The following is a 17,935-nucleotide window of genomic DNA, read 5'->3' on the forward strand; positions in this document are numbered from 1 at the left end:
TGTAATATGTTGAGTGTGTATAGAAAATATGAAGTTTTTTTTGTATGTGCAATAAGACCCTGACTTCATTCTGAAGTATGTTCATAATGGTATCAACTCCATTGGTTTTGACATCTGAGTAATCATTGATAGATCCAACTGTTTGTGCTGGTTTCCAATGCACCAGATTAGATATTGGCTCCTGAGTAATGCTATTGATTTCATCATTCTCTGCAATGCCATACAGTTTCAGTGTGAACGGAAATGTAGCATGTTGTAGAATGAAAGGCCAAATTTAATATTCATTTGACCAGGAGCTGCATATTTGCATTGGACTAATCGAGTGCATGTGTAAAAGATGCAAATTACATGTTTAGTGAATGATTGTCCACGTGTACCAGTTTTCACATGTGGCATTCCTTTCTATGGATAGCTGAAATGTATAAAATATTAAACCTGATTAACCATGATTTGCAATTAAAAACAAAATGCTGGAAAAACGCAGCTGGTCTGATAACATGTATGGAGAACGAAACTAATGTTTTGAGTTTCAATATGGCTCTTCTTTGGAAGAGTGATTTTGAATTGTTTCTTTACTTTTGTCTTGTATAGATTTTTAAGGAACAAGAGTAACTTCACAATTAGTGCCTTCACTTTATTTTTATTGAGAGTACAATACATACCTTGTATCTTAAAATTTAACAAGTTCCCCTCCATGTTGATGTACTGTGTTGCTTTCTTACAAACTGCTGTTTTGTTAGACTTTTTGTTTACCTTTAGGCATAATCATTCCAACGGTGTCCTACACAGAACCATCTTCTATCTTCCCAAATGCAAATACACCCATGTCTTAAATCAGTTTTTTTTTCTATAAATACTCAGTGGCCTCCCTTCCCATTATCTCTGACCTCCTGCAGGCTGAAACTCACCCAGAAATCTGCTTTGTTCTATTTTTGACTTCAAGTGTCTCCAGCTTCCTTTTGCATCCATTGGTGGTCATGCCAATTAGAATTGAAGTGGTGTTGAGTGGAGATGATAATTGTTTGAAAATGTGGGTACAAAGTACAGCAGGCTGTTTACTCATTCAGAGACAACTGCTTTACCGACAGTTCGTGTCTGGAACGTTTTTGTTGCGATGGATTCAAGCAGTCAGATTGTATTTGAATTTAAAATGCCACCAAACAAAAAGCACAAACCAGACTTTTATCATCATCTGTTTTACAATCAATTTGTGCTGTATTCACCAGATAACAGTCAACAATATGTCAAAAAATATTCATGGTGAGATGACTACCCCTTCCAGTCAGAGTGCGTATCCCTTGTGCATAGTAGTCAGTTGCATTTTTAAGAAAAATACATTGTTACCTCGTGTTGCTTATGGACATAAACCGTAGGGTCAGTTTCTTCAAGTGAACAATTAAATTTTGAAGGAAGTGTGCTGTATCAGCCTATCCCTGGATTGGCCATTGTTCTTGGTTGGACCTCGTTCCCATTCTGGTGAAATGTTTGCATATTTCAACAAATTTGCAGTCAGGTGAGTGTTGAGCATCTGGCAGTTCTGCAGAGAGCCCAGTAACCACAGTAATTTTAATAAAAGAATCTGGCAAGATCGTTCTGAGTGAAGATAAGGGCTCGTAGCAGCAGGAGACAGGTATGAATAAGGCATCCTAAGCTCACCAAAATCAATGTCAGAACCTTTAGTCCAGAGTAGGCAACAGTGGTGCTTTTAAAAGCCACCAATTTGACCAGCCAATGCCAAATGTCACTTAACAAAAGTCAGCCCAATAATGTCTGTGTTAATTGAATGAGCAACCCACTCATTGTAATATCAATTTTCCAGCAACTGGTCTGCAGCCTTGCTGATTACAGCTCTTCAGGTATAGATCCAAGTTCCTCTTTGTCGTCATAGAAGTATGTAATATAAAAAAAGGCACTTCAGCCCATTGAGTCTGCACCAGTCAAAACAACTAGCTACAACAACAGCGGAACAACGAACCAGCCAACCACAACATCCACAACCCAAGCTACAAATCTGCTCGAAAACCTTAGAGTCAAAACAAGTGCCTAAGTATTCTAATCCTGTTTCCAGCACTTAACCCATTGTTTTGTATGCCTTGACATCACAAGTGCACATCTAAACACTGCCTCTACCACATTTACGAGCAGTGAGTTCCAGATTCCCACCACCCACTGGGTAGAAAAATGTTTGCATCCTAGGATGTTGTGGGAAGCTAGAGAAGATATTGCAGGGCCCTGAGTAGAGATATTTGTATCATCAACAGCATAGGTAAGGTGCCAGAGTACTGGAGGGTGACTAATGTTGTGGCTTTATTTGAGAAAGGCTGTAAGAAGAAGTCAGGGTACTATAGATTGGTGAGCCTGACATCAGTGGTAGGTAAATTGTTGGAGGGGATTGTGAGAGACAAGATTTACATGCATTTGGAGAGGCAAGGACTGATCGGGGATAGTCAACCTGGCTTTGTGTGTGGGAAATTGTGTCTCACAAAGTTGATTGAGTTTTTTGAATATGTGATCAAAAAGATAGATGAGGGCAGAGCAGTAGATGTTGTTTACATGGACTTTTAGTGAAGTCTTTGTCAAGGTTCCACATGGCAGACTGCTTAGTAAAGTTAGCTCACATGGAATACAGAGAGAGCATGCCAGTGGATACAAAACTGACTTGAGAGTAGGAGACAGAGGGTGTGGTGGAGGGTTGCTTTTTGGACTGGAGACCTGTGTCCAGCGGTGTTCCACAGGGTTTGGAGCTGGGTCCAGTGTTGTCATTTATATACATGATTTGGATGAGAATTTAGGAGACATAGTAAGTTTGCAGATGACACCAAAATTGGTGGAATGCTGGACAGTGAAACTGATTATCTAAGATTACAAAGGGATCTTGATCAATTCAGCCAATGGGTTAAAGAGTGACAGATGGAGTTTACCTTGCATTTATCCAAATTATTGCATTTTGTTAAGATGAACAAGGGTGGGACTTAGACAGTTAATGGTGGTGCCCTGGATAGTGTTGTCAAAGAGAGACCTAGGGATTCAGGTAGTAGTTCTTTGAAAGTTGTGTCAGACATAGACAGGGTGTTAAGAAGGCATTTAGCATGTTTATCTTCATTGCTCAGTCCACTGAGTAGAAGAGTTAAATGTCATGTTGAGGTTATGCAGGACATTGGTGAGACCTTGTACATCTCTATAACAAGGATATTATTAAACTGGAGAGGGTTCAGGAAATATTTGAAGGATGTTGCCAGGGCTGGAGGGTTTGAGTTATAAATAGAAGTTGGATAGGCTGGGGCGTTTTGACTGGAGTGTTGGAGATTGAGGTGTGACCTTATAGAATTTATAAAATCATAAGGGGCATAGATCAGGTGAGTAGCAAAGGTCTTTTCCCTAGGGTGGAGGATTTCAAAACTATGGGCCATATTTTAAAGATTTACAAGGGTCCTGAGGAGCAACCTCTTTGCACAGAGGATAATTTGAATGTGGAATGAACTGCCAGAGGAAGTGGTGGATGATGATACAGTTGCAACATTTAAAAGACATTTAGACAAGTATTCAAATAGGAAAGGTTTAGAGGGATAACAAAGTGTGGAGCTGGATGAACACAGCAGGCCAAGCAGCATCTTAACAGCACAAAATATGATGTTTCGGGCCTAGACCCTTCATCAGAAAAGCTTTCCAGAGGGAGGAGCATAACTTCTTCAGGTTAGGTATCCTGGAAGAATCTTCGTAGTGAGAGGCATCCTGGAAGAAGCTTTTCTGATGAAGGGTCTAGGCCTGAAACATCAGCTTTTGTGCTCCTGAGATGCTGCTTGGCCTGCTGTGTTCATCCAGCTCCACACTTTGTTATCTCGGATTCTCCAGCATCTGCAGTTCCCATTATCTCTGATCACAAGGTTTAGAGGGAATTGGGCCAAATGCAGGCAAGTGAGACTAGTTTTGTTTGGGAAATTTGGCCGGCATAGTCTAGTTAGGCCAAAGGGTCTGTTTCTATGCTATATGACTCTCTGACTCCATTTTCCCTAAAATTTCTGCCCCTTGTCATGAATCTATGAGCCTCTCCTGTGTCATTGATCCTTCCTCCAAAGGGTAAAGTTTCTTCCTGCCTACACTATCTGTGTCCTCCATAATTTTATACATCACAATCATGTCACCCCTCAGTCTCTTCTCCTCCAAAGATAACAGCCCAATCCGCATTCATCCAGTCTCTCTCTGTAACAAAAACTTTCCAGCCAGGTAACATCTTGGGGAATCTCCTCTGCACCCTCTCCAGTGCTATCACATCTCTCCTAAAATGTGAATTCCAGAACTGCATACAATACTTTAGCTGTGGCTAAACCAATATATTTATACAGTTGCAGCATAATCTTCCTGCTTTTAAACTCTATGCCTTGACTAATAAAGTCAAGTATTCCATATACCTTCTAACTATTGTAGCCAATTGTCCTGCCAACTTAAGGGACTGGTAGACATGCACACCAAGGTCCCTCTGATCCTCTGCACGTCCCAGGGTTCTACTGTTCATCATGTATTTCCTTGTCTTGTTTGCCCTGCCCAAATGCATCATGTCACAGCTATTCTGATTGAATTCCATTTTCCACTGATCAGCCCATTTGTTCAATCTGTCCGTATCCTCTTGTAATCTAAGGATTTCTTCCTCACTATTTGCCACTCCATCAAATTTTGGATCATCTGCAGACTTACTGATGAACCCTCTTGCGTTCTAGTCTAAATCACTTTTATTTTTTATCGCAAACATCAAGGTCCTCAACACTGATTCCTGCAGAACCCCACTGGTCCAGGCTTCCAATGACAAAATCTCCTCTCAACCATCTCACTCTGCTCCCTGTCCCATAGCTAATTCTGGATCCAATTAGCCAAATTTCCTTGGCTTCCATGGGCTTTTATTTTTGCTACCAGTCTCCCATGTGGGACTTCATCAAAAAACCTTGCTGAACTCCAAGTAGAGTGTCAAATGCATTGCCCTCATCCACACATGTAGTCACCTCTTTGAAAATTCAATCAAGTTAGTCGGGCATGACCTCCCTTTAATTAAACCACGCTGACGGTTCTTGACTAATCCCTGCCTCTCCAAGTGCGGATTAATTCTGTCTCTCAGAATTACTGCAAATAGCTTCCCCACCACAGATGTTAGACTGACTGGCCTGTAGTTTCCTGGTTCATTTCTTGTTATCTTCTTGAACACCACATAGGCTGTCCTCCAGGCCTCTGACACCTCTCCTGTGATCAGAAAGGATTTGAAAATTATTGTCGGTACATCTATTATTTCCTTCCTTGCCTCACTCAATAGTATAAGATCCATTTCATCTGGCCCTTGGTGATTTATTTACTTTTTAAGTCTGCAAGATGAATCAGAACTTCCTCTCTGTCCAGATTAATTTTGTTAAAATATATAACAGTTATTCCCCCTTCTTTCTGTACCTACATTGTCTTTCTCATTAGTGAGCACTGACACAAAGTATTTAATTGTTATTTGTTGTTTGCCTAAATGATCTGGATGTGAATGTACAAGGCATGACTAGTAAGGTTGCAGATGCTACAAAATTAGGAGGTATCATTGAGAGCAAGGAAGGTTATCAAAAATTACAGAGGGATCTTGATCAGATGGGGAAGTGGGCAGAGGATTGGCAAATGCAGTTCAATACAGGTAAGTGTGAGGTGTTGCACTTTGTAAAGTCAAGCCAAAATAGGACTTGCACAATAAATGTTAAGGCCCTGAAGATTTGTGAAACAGAGGGACCGAGTACAAGTACATAGTTTGATGAAAGCAGTGTCACAGGTAGACAGAGTGGTGAAGAAGTCATTTGGCACGATGGCCTTCATCGGTCAAGGCATTGAGTACAGGAGTTAGGATGTTATGTTACAGTTGCATAAGCCATTGGTGAGGCCACACTTGGGGTATTGTTCAGAGTTTTGGTCACCCTGTTATTAGGAAAGACAAGTGAAACTAGAAAGTGTGCAAAGAAAATTTGAGGATGATGCCAGGATTAGTATAAGGAGAGGTTGGCCAGGATAGGATTTTATTCCTTGTAATGTAGGAGAATCAGGCGTGACCTTTTGGGGTGTATAAAATCATGAGGGGCATAGATAGGATGAATGCATATAGCCTTTTTCCCTGGGATGGAAATTGAAAACTGGAGGGCGAGGGTTTAAGAGGGGGGAGATCTAAGAAGGACCTGACGGGTAACTTCTTCATGCAGACAGTGATGCAGATATGGAATGGGCTGCCAGAGAAAGTGGTTGATACAGTTACAATAGCAACATTTAAAAAAACATTTGGATAGATACATGGATGGGAAGGGTTTAGAGGGATAGGGACCAAACGCAGACAGTTGGAACTAGCTGAGTGGGCACCGTGGTCAGCATGGACCAGTTTGAGCCAAAAGGCCTGTTTTCATGCTGTATTACTCCATGACTCTATGACTTAGAATATATCCTCTGGCTCCAAGCACACATCACTCTTGTGGTCCTTAATGGGGCCCTACTCATTTTTTCATCCTGTGGTTATCCTTTTACCTTGAATGTACTGGTAAAATAACATAGGAGTTCTATTTATTTTACCTGCCATTATTCTTTCATGACTTCTTTTTGCTTTCCAAAACCAAGTTTCTCCCTTGCACGTTCTACTTTCCTCTGAAGGTCCTGCTGTTTTGACCCCTCAGTATCTGCCATAAATCTCCTTATCCAATCCTGTATATTCCTTTATCCAAGATTCACTGATTGGTTGATTCTGTCCTGTATCTTTGTTTGAACATGTCGGCCCTGTACACTCTCTATTTCCTCCTTGAATGCGTTCCACTATTTTGGTACAGATTTACCTAAATACCAGCTCCCAGACCCATCCTTGTCCTCTTCCATAACAATATTGAATGTAATGAAGTTATGATTGCTGTCTGCAAAATGGTCCCCCACTGATACTTCAACTCTGGCTTCATTACCTAAAATTCGACTCAAGACATCCCTATTTCTTGTAAAGCCTTCTACATATTGGCTTTAAAAAGCTTTCCTGCTTATATTTTAATAATACTACTCCCTCTAAACCTTTCACACAATAACTATCCCCAATTTTTTTCTGAAATGTATCCACTTTTCTATTTCTCTCTGATTGTAAGGGGCCTATAATACTCTCCCAGCAATGTGATTGCTTCTTAGTAGTTTTTTAAATTTTACTTTTAAATTAGCTGACAGTTTCTGTCTCAGCAGTGAATTCTAGACACCTATCATCCACCTTCCTTGCATCCCCTCCACTCCTTCTGCAATCCACACGTTAAATCTGTGCCTGCTGGTAATCGATTTCTCCACTAGAGGAAACAAGTCTTCCCCCTCCACTGCATCCAAGACCCTCGTTATTTTATACACCGCCTCAATTAAACTGCCCCTCAGCCTCCTTTGGTTAGGACAGGGTTGTTTTCTTTAGAATGGTCTTTCATCATTGCTGCAGTTTCAAAATGGTGGAAGCCAGAGAGCCATGGAAACAGTGATAAGTACTACACCGTGGTTATCATCATTCTACCTTTTGTTCCTCCCTGGCAGCAAAGATGAAAATCATCTCCTGTAACTTATTTTAACTTAAAACAGAATTGAAATTCACATGTCTTTTCACGAATCCATCTCTTTGAGTGCTGTTGCTTTTGACAGTAACATTTGTTGGGCACAGAGGGTGTTCAACTTTCAAATTTTAAGCTTTACAATGCTCTTTAAATGTTAATTCAGGACAAGCCAGCCTCTTAAATTCAGTCACTGCAAAAAGAACGTATTTAACATCACAGTTCAATCGAATTGAGTATCATTTCCTTCTGTGTATATAATCCAGTATCTTCAGTCATGCTTGGTACAAATGAACATAACGATTTGTTTTAATGGTCATAAATGCTGACCCTGGATAAGTGTAATGATGGGTATTGACTTTACTGGTTGAGGGGTAACTTAGCAGTGTGGGTTGGCGCCCTCATGCAAGCTGTCCATTTCCATTTATGGATTTCCATTTGTACAGCATTTTTCATGATCTCCAATTAGTCTACTCAAGTTAATAGCCAGTGAGGGACTTGTGAAACACAATCACTGTTTCACTACATGCAGCCAACTGTGCACAACAAGATAGCAGAAACAGCAACAAAATTAATGACCAGCGAATCTACTCTTTGCAATCTTGGTTGAGGAATTAATATAGAGCCCAAGACTCAGAGGAGAATATTGCTGTTCTCTCAGTGGTGCCACAGGATCATTTACAACCATCATTTCACTCACACCCTTCTCCCAGAACAACCTCTCTCTATTGGCACTCTCCTTAGACACACACAAGTATGCACATCTGCACCAATGCTTGAGTAGGATCTGACCAGCAATTGCTTTATTTCTCTACCTTAAGAGACATTTTTGCAGTCCATATCAAAACCCTGGAAGCATGCAATTGAGCTACTGGAGTTGTGCAAAAACCGCAGTGTTGTTTAAGTAAACTATGATTCATTCTGATCCATGAAAAAATATGATTTACAGAATTATGAATGGTTTAACATGAAAGGGAATTTAACATTGTAACAGAGACATTGTTTTAGTTGATTTCTGGAACAGCATCTAAAATAATGCAACTATGGAAAAGGACTTCCTCCAATTTCACAATTATTGTGCTATATTCTATGTGGAAAAGGGGATTCTTTATCAGCTATGCAATGTTCTCTACTTGCAGATGGCCACAATTTTTTTGCCAACCTCAGAGAGATGTAAGTCTAAATTGATTGGTACACAACCTATCCCTGAGATAGCTAGCATATGATTATTATTATTAAAATGTAAGATCTTACTCGGTTTCTGACTTCTGCTGGCCGAGATGAATTCAGTAATATCAGTCGTGGAAAACAATGGGCTCAGTCTGCTAAGGCTGAGTCAGATGAGGGAATAGCAAACAGGAAACCCAAAATTTTGGGATATGAAGCATTGTTGCTTATGTAGGATTGTTAGGACCAAGTTCAGCTATGATAACCTGCTTGATTAAAAAATAGTTTGTTAAAACTTACTCTTTTTTCAGAGCAAGATTTAGTGGCCTCTCCCGGGTCAATTCTTCCAAACCTCCAGACTCCAATCGAGACAGGGCACAGCCACCTTCCCACTTCCAGGTCAAAGGTTTATGAATGGCTTTGCTGCCCTGACATCAATTGAAGGCCTAAGATACAAAGTTGATTCCCACATAAGGCCATAGCTTGCTATTGCTGGCCTTCAACTAACAGTGGATGAGGCAGTCAACATTTGTGGAACTTAAATAACCTTGCAGGGTGAAATGAGGCTAGCTAGGTGGATTTCGTATAATGTGTTCTGTGATTAGGGCCGTTAATCTGGTCCAATCAGGGAGCCATGGCTGACCGATAAGAAGAGAAGTATCAGACTTTCTGTTCACTCTGAGAGCTGGCTCTGAGGGAGCTGGATCAGTGTTACAGACATTCCATGTGTAAATAAAGGGTAACTTGGTGACAAGATACTGGTACTGTAGAGTTATTTCAGTGGGTCAAATGTGGCATATGTTCCTGAAGAAATTCGCTTGCAACAGTTGTTTTTGAAATGGGGTAAGCATTTCTGGCATCATGCCATTACTTGGGAAGCTTTACTTGTTTGATCCTGCCATAGAAGACTGGGCCCAACATGTAGAAAGAATGTGTTTCTTTTTCAGGCAAGTGATATTTGGGCAGATGAAAAGCAACGGGTAATTCTCCTGACAGTTTGTGGACCCACAGCTTTTTCAATTATTAGGAGCCTGACTTTCTCTAATGCACCTGATGCTAAAACCTTTCAAGAGTTAATAGGTTTAGTTAAGGAATATTGCGAGCCAAAGCCGCCTCTAATTCTGAGATGCTGTTGGTTTTACTGGGCAATTTAAGAACCAGGGAATCCATAACCGGATTTTTGACGCGATTTAAGGTGACTGGCAGAGGCATGTAACTTTGGTTTAACCCATATTGAGATGCTGAGGTACCATTAGGTATGTGGGATTAATGATGTCACCATGAAAAAGCACTTACTAGTTGAAATTCATCTGGACTTCAAACAGGCATTATGCTGGCTTTTTTAATTAGAAAACATGGCAAGTGGAGCATATGAGTTGCAGAGTATTCCAATGGAAGTGGACAGCCTCGCCAGACCAGCTGAGCTTGGGGAATACCACTTGAGTGAAGGCAATTGTAAAACCTCACTCAGTATGTATCCTGAACAGGGGGACTCAAGGTCAGCCTACAACAAAACCCCAAATCAAAGCCTATTCTCGGCCAAATGGTTAATTTTCTTCAAGCCATTGTTGTTGTTGTCGATTATGCAGGTTCAGGAAAACGAGACTTCCACAGGTTCTAAATTGAGTAAGTGAGCTCAAGGTCAGTAAATGGAAGAATGTACACTTCCAGTCACATCTGACAATATCAGACTTCGGACAAAGAAAGATCTGATCCTGGAAAAAAACTGGTTGTGATAGGGGAAGTCAAATGGCCGTCACAACCAAAACTGAAACTTTTTTGGATCTGGAGAGACGAAATCACAGTAGAGGGCAGTTTATCATGGGGGGAGCAAGAGTGATTGTCCTGAGCAAAGGTCATCATCAGATGCTGGCTGAACTCCACCAGGATCATCAGGGATGTCCAGAATGAAGATGTTCTGTCTGCTGGCCAGGATTGGGTGCAGACATAGCTGAGTTGGATATTGCCCAGATATCAACAAGGACAAAAGTTCATGGGAATGGCGGGTAAACCCTGGACTCAGTTACACTTTGACTATGCAAGCCCTTTCATGGGTTCAGTGTTCTTAACATTGTGGACACCCACTCAAATTGGCTGGATGTGCAATCGTCAAATATAGGAAAGACCATAGAAAAGCTGCATACATCCTTTTAAATACAAGGACTCCCAGAAGTGTTGGTTACACATAATGGACCATTGTTTACCAGCAAGGAATTAGTTTTTCCTCAAGTGGCATTCGGCATATAAGGATAGCTCCATACCATTCATCATTCAATGGTCTGCCAGAAAGAGCAGTCCAAACTTTGAAGACAGGCTTAAAGAAACAGCCTACAGCTTCAGTAGATACCAAACTGCCCCTGTTCATGTTTGATTATGGGACCAGCCCTCAAACAACTACAGGAATATCTCCAGCAGAGTTGCTAATGGGGAGAAGATTCTGTACCAGGTTAAATCTGATCTTCCTGGACCTGAGGGTGAAACAACAGAAAGAACACCAAGCCTTGACACAAGCTAAGTCAAAGAAACAGTTTACTTTAGGGGATGAAGTTTGGAACAGGAACCATGGGAATGGCCCTGCATGGGTACGAGGCACACTTGACATGAGGTCAGATTCAGTGACGTATAAAGTTCGACTAAGTACGATGATTGTGAACAAACACGCAGACCACACTGCAGCTTTAAATTCACAAATGGTGTGGGAACAAAATGTGCCTGGCTCCTTGTTGACCTTTCTGTTTGTTCCAGAAGCAATGGGTTTTCTCTCTCCATCAAATGTTGACGATACCACAATCTGCGACGGACACTGCGGATTTCACCACCTCAGTGCCATTGCCGCCCTGAAGAGAATTACTTTTCCTCAGAGGTGTCTTGGGGACAAGGGCCGAGCTCCTGTGCATTACATGCAACCCATATCAGAGGCAGAGTTGGAGGAACTTGACCAGATGCTAAAATGCCCCTGGAGAAGCTACAAAATAAAGAACCAGCCTGTACCATCAAACTCAGGTGGAGGGATATAATGATATAGTAAAATGGTCAACAGGTGGACCTCATAGAATGAATCCCTTAATTGGGGCTGATAGTCTGATCCAATTGGGGAGCCCTGGCTGACAAGTCTAAACAGGAGTGTCAGAGGTTCTGTTCACTGAGCGCTGGATCAGTGTCAAGGACTTTCCAAGTGTACATCAAAGGTGATTTAGTGATGGGATACTGGCCTTGGTGAAGTCATTTCACTGGGTTTGCTTGCTGACCCACTTGAATGCCTGACAAAGGATCTCTGCTTCAGGAAATGGTGCTGAGACCTATGCCCTGCCTTTTCCTTCTGAACCTCTCTCCCTATCCATGAATCTTATTCAGCCCTCATTCCTCCATAGTTTGATCTGTCATTGATCCTTGACCACTGGTGGCTGTATTCCCAACAGCTGCTATTGCTCCTAGTGCTGCCTTCTGCAGTGAAGTATTGTCAGGCACTTGCCCTTGATCTTAGGAGTGGCCTGTTGCTGACCACTGGAGTGCTCAATTGGCTCTTAATCTGACTCGCTTTCCCTGAAGAAGGCTGTGCAGACTTTCTCAGACTTTTTAGCCAGTGAAGCGAGTTTTAAATTCTACCCTTTGACTAGCAAATGAAGATTCGTTACTTCAGTGAGATGATGGAGTGTTGCATAATCAATGGAACTTCACTGAGCAATTGCTTACTATTGGAGGGGTGGGGAAAGTAGCGTGGATAAAATTCAACTTTGGGGCAGAAAATACACAGCAGAAAATTCATTAAGCATCACCTGATTCCCCTTGTCTTTGTATTGATCTGCTCTCAGTGTCGTTTTAAATGAGACAGTAAATTGGTTCTTCCATTTGCCTGTTCTGAGGGATCCTGTGACAGTAGTGGAATAGGATCAAGAACCCTTCTGTTCCGGTCATTGGATCAAGAGGTAGCAATGTTAATGTTTGTGGGAAACTGCAGATGAAGATAAAATAATAGTCACAGCAGTTCTTAAAAAAAAGTAACTTACTGCATTGCACGCATGGAGTTTTAGCAGCAACATGATAAGACATTGAAGAAGCGTACAGCAGGCTTTTTCATTCTCCAAATAGGAGTTAGCTGGAAAGAAAAGGAGAAAAATTTTACAAGGAAGCAAAAACAGTTAATTATCATTCACATTATGTGAACAGACTTTTATTAAGTTAGAAAATGAGCCCTAAATTCAGGCTTTGACATTCTTTCAGTTCTATCCTGGACAGACGAAATGGAATTTGACAAACAATTGATTTCTCACACCAGTATCAGGATAGTCAAGTGTTTCAAAATTTACTTCAACGCCTGGTTTAGCGAGTTTAATTTGAAGTGACATTTTGTCATATTCCCACGCAGAAATCAAATGTAGAAGTGGAAAACTGCAGTCATACTGCAGAAGGCAACACAAACCATTAGCCTTAACTCCATCTATTTATTTTCTTGATCTAAATTAACCTCAGTTCAGTGTCACTAAGAATATATCAACAAGAAATTATTCTGAGCTTTTATTTCTATTGGTAAAACCTTTGTGGTATTCCTTGCGGTGAATCAGATAACATACTATTTTAATCAGAAGGAGTGATTAGAAATAAAATGCCAACTGACAAAATTTGCAAAGGAGTTTGGAGCAGGTGTAGTCAATGAAGTGTTTGTTTTCCTAGAAAATCTGAGATTGCTATGATTTTTCTTTTCTGTAATGAACAGTATGTTAGTTGCAATCACCAGCAGAAAGAGATTGGAATTCAATTCCATATTAAAGGTGCTAGTTTGAGAAAACTACCCATTTAGAGAAATGTTGCATTGTCAGGTTATAGATGCTTGCTAAATTCTGATCCCTGGTATCCAAATGCCGGTTACAATTGTTATGGTTAATTAAATGCTGAAGAAACTGTCATTTGTTTTGCCACATCATACTATTTAAGCTCTTCCTTGGCGGCTACCAATCAGCCACCTGGAGACTTTATAAAATTGGCTTCCTACTGGTTATAGTTCCAATGCCAAAGACGAACCTCCTGGAGGGCATTCATACCATTCTCTATAATGCAATCAAGCTCTCTTCGCTTCTTAGTTTCACAATGATAAGGCACTGCTTTGCTCGAAGTCAAGTTGTGCAGTGTAGCGGAACTATTATATATAGCTATAATTTCTTTATGAAACATACATAATTGTGTATTAGTGAGCATTGTACTTTGGTGAAATTTTCTCCTCAATATTGTCTGCAACTTTATTGACAAACTGACTTCTGTTAAAAATTTCTACCATTATTATTTCTGATAAAGAATAAGAGAAACCAATGGAGTGCATCATGTGCTATACTGCACAATCTAGGTAATCTTTAACTCTTGTCATTAAATTTAAGCTTTCCAGATGGAGGACTGGCTGTTTAACACAGCTTCAAATCTATATTTTTAAAAAAAGTTCTTGAAGCTGCCTTCATTATAATGCAACATCAATATTAGGAGGGCAGGTGCAATAGTGATAAAGTATTATCCCACAATTCTGACACACAGCGACAGAACTTTAGCATTGCTAAAGAATAGTTTTAATAAAAATATGTATTCAAAAACTCTACATTCAGCTGAGACATGACTGATCTTTCAGCAATATGAAAAGTTCAAGTATGAAGTCATGAAGTCTGCAGCATATTTGAGAAGGGCCTTATAGTTGACAATGTTCTGCTTCAAAACTGGTACAGAATCTAATATGATACTCACTCTAAGGAAAGGTATTAGCATTGTAAGCACCACACTGTCTCGCTCAGCCACCACCGATGAGCTGACTGATCTGTATTGGGTCTTAATCCACACCATCAACTCCTGGATTTTAAAATTCTCATTCTTATGTCATACACTTCCATTCTTTGCCATTAACCTTGCCATGTGTACAATCCTAAAACACTGTCTCTCAATGCTGTATTCTTCCAATTTTGTTCTGTTGTGTATCCTTCATGAGAGCTGTGCCATCAGCATTCTAAACCTTCCCTAAAAATTTTAATCTGTTTTCTGTTAAAACCCTTCTTACAATCGATGGGCTGAATCTTATGTTTTTCTTTGGCTTTTACATCGAGTTTGTTAGAATGCTTTTCGCCATGACCCCAGCAAGTTTATTTTCTCATCCGATCTTACCAGTCTGTCCTCATTAATAGTCTATCACGCCCCAGCGGTGTATCTCTTCACCAATTTCTGCTCCGTTTTACCACGCACCATTCCAAGAAGAGCTCTGCAAATAAAGGATGTGCGAGTACACCAGTATCTCTTTTATGCCTGTGCCATCTTTGTCAGACAGGCATGGTCAGTCACAAGATGCCACGCATGGTTTCTGGTGTTTGACCTGGACATAGCAGATGAAGCATACGTTTGTACCTCGCCTGCAGGCAGGAGCCTGGAGGTCCTGATGGACAGTGCGGTGCTGCTGCAGGACATCCTGCACAGCGCACTCCATCCCAATGACCATCAGTGGAGGCGAGGAGACTGGACCATGCCAGCCTGGTTAAAGCAGCCTCAACTTTCTGGAGAATGTGCTGCACTGGAGGAAAAAGGTCAAAATAATTTTCCACTCCTCCAGGGAAGTTCCACCATCTTTTCTCTGATACCACACACTCACTTATTTGTTCTATCTCCCGCCAAGGCCCATGCTGTACCATTATCACTATTGCATGCTACATCTTCCCAACTTACCCTCACTCTCTTTTCTCTCCACCCCCAACACACCACTGCTCCCCACCTCCCAAAACAAGCCCTTGACACCAATAACCTTGCAGGCCCTCTGAGCTACCTACTCACTCACATGGGACATCTGCCTGCAGCAGTAAGAATATCCCCTATCATCTCCCTTAACGTCCTGTAACATTCTAAGAGCAAAACAGCTGGCAATTGGGCAGAAAGAGATGAGACTCAAAGGTGGTGTTTCATTGTATTGTTTCTCACTTTTTATGAAGAGAGGACCCTGATTCTAACTACTGTAAACTCTGACCACCCTGAGAAACCCTGGACTTTTATCAGAAAGGTTACTCTTGACTTACTGTTGCAAGACCCCTTGAGCAAAGGTAATTCCTGCTTTGACTGAGACCTGCTTACAACCGTGAGAAGCTTCCTGCCTTTATGTTTGCTCAAAATGGTTGAGCAAGACTGAAGCCTGGTACCTCTGACTGAGAGAGCAACATGCTGCAAGATAGGGATGTTGTGAGCATGCACATAGCCTCAGAGTAAGCGACTGCTATGTCAGTGCGTGAGGAGCCTGGAGGTGTAGCCTAGTCCAGTCCATGCATTGGATATGTCCCCCTGAGCACAATGCCTCCTAGACCTTCAGTACACAGATCCTTGCTGGTGCACCTTAGAAGTGCAGAAACTTCCTGCAAGTGAATTGGAGGTGTCCCATGAGGGCCTTGGAGGCTGGCAGATGTCAGAAACCAATCTCTCTGGAAATGGGATACATGTGGCCAGCACCCAAGGAGCGTGCGCTGAGATGATGATGCCTGGTGTCCACCATGAAGGTCATATAGAGCAAGTGTGAGCTAAATTTAGCAGCTGTTTGCTTTGGTTACCTTGCATTTTCGGACATCAGGCTTGTTTGGAGAGTTTCAAATGATATCATTTCTGCCTCTCTCTCCAATGCTTCATGTCATTCTATAGTGTGGTGTCCCACAGTTGTATTCCAGCTGAGGTCTAACAAGTGCCTTAAACAAGTTCAACATCTACTCTTTGTTCTTGTACACAATGTATGCTTTGTTAACTACTCTCCAGCTGTACTGCCACTTCCAATAACTTTATGCATATACATCAAGATCCCTGCTCCTGTATCCCCAACATTTATTGTCTTTCAGTATTATTCTGACCAAAATGTGCCACTTCACACTTCGCTGCATTGAACCTCATCTGCCACCTATCTACCCACCCCACCAACTTATCAACTTTTAGAATTCCATGTTATTCTCCTCACAGCTTGTATTTCTTCCAAGTTGAGTGTCATCTGTAAACTTGGAAATTGTCCCCTCCGTGTCAAGAGCCCAATCATTAATAAATATCTGGAAAGGCAAGTATCCCAGTACCTATCCCTGGGAAATTCCACTACAAGCCTTTCTGCACTCTGAAAAATATCCATTGACTATTATTCTCTGTTTTCTATCTCTCAGCCAATTTTGTATCCATGTTACCATGGTCCCATTTTACACCATGACCTAGAATTTTCTCACTTCTGTTTTGAGATTCCGTATCAAATGCTTTCTGGAAATCCATGTATACCATGTCAAAAACATTGCCATTGCCAACTCTTTCTATTGCCTCTTAATAAAACTCAGGCAATTAGTTAAATATGACTTCTCCTTTAGAAATTCACGCTGACTCTTTCCAATCAGTCCACCTTTTTCCATGTGACAGTTGATTCAATCCCAAATAATTAGTTCCTAATGTTTTCCAGCTACCAAAGTTAAACTAATTGTCATTAAACCTTTTTTGAACAAGGCTGTAACATTGGTAATTCTGCAGTCTTCTGGCAGCTTCCCAGACTCTAGGGAAATAATTTTAGAACTAACCTGATAAAATGTCTCAAGGCACATCATTGTAGTTTATAAAGCAAAATGTAGCACTGATCCACTGAAAGTCATTATTAGTGCAGATGGTGAAAAGCTTAGCCAAGATGTAGGTTTGAATAAGAGGCATGAAAGAGAAGAGAGTATAGGGAAGGAATTTCAGAGCATATGGCCCAAACAATGGAAATCACAGTCACCAAAGGTGACGTAGTTTAAATCAGGGAAGCTCAAATAGGCAGATTGAGGAAATTGCAGATTTTGGAGGAGACAACAGGGATAGGGATGGGGTGGGACTTGAAAATAAGGATGAATATTTTATAACCAAGGTGTTACTTGTTCAAGGACAAATGTGGTTCATCAGGTATAAATGTGAGAGGTGAATGGACCTTGACAAGGGTAAGGACACAGGTAACCGAGATTGGGATGACATCAAGCTTATGAAGCATAGAATTAGAGGAGGCCAGTCAGAAGTGCATTGGCATCAAGCCCAGAGATAATAAAGCCTTTGGCCTCCATTTTAGCAACAGAATAGAGATAGGGACAGAGTCATGTGATGTAGGAAAAGAGGTCATTTTCTAGAACTCTTCAAGATTAGCAATAGGTACTTTTTCTTCTCTGGCTCGATCTCCCCAGGATTTAGAATTATTGTAATTAAAGTTGATTGTATCTGAAATT

The 17,935-nt window shown here is 41.0% G+C and overlaps 1 protein-coding gene and 1 long non-coding RNA gene across 14 annotated transcripts in view; one reads left to right on the forward strand and one right to left on the reverse strand.

Annotated features, from left to right (window-relative positions):
• Positions 1-17,935, forward strand: part of LOC125453697 (glutamate receptor 4) — a 225,062-nt gene that overhangs the window by 22,557 nt on the left and 184,570 nt on the right. The gene's annotated exons all lie outside the window — the stretch shown is intronic.
• LOC125453698 (uncharacterized) overlaps positions 1-17,935 on the reverse strand; it is a 74,267-nt gene that overhangs the window by 7,402 nt on the left and 48,930 nt on the right. Inside the window, exon 2 of the long non-coding RNA XR_007247819.2 lies at positions 12,731-12,819. This is a non-coding gene — a long non-coding RNA (uncharacterized LOC125453698). The remainder of the gene's footprint in view (positions 1-12,730; positions 12,820-17,935) is intronic.

Source organism: Stegostoma tigrinum, chromosome 6 (genome assembly GCF_030684315.1).
Source record: "Stegostoma tigrinum isolate sSteTig4 chromosome 6, sSteTig4.hap1, whole genome shotgun sequence".
Lineage (NCBI taxonomy): Eukaryota > Metazoa > Chordata > Chondrichthyes > Orectolobiformes > Stegostomatidae > Stegostoma > Stegostoma tigrinum.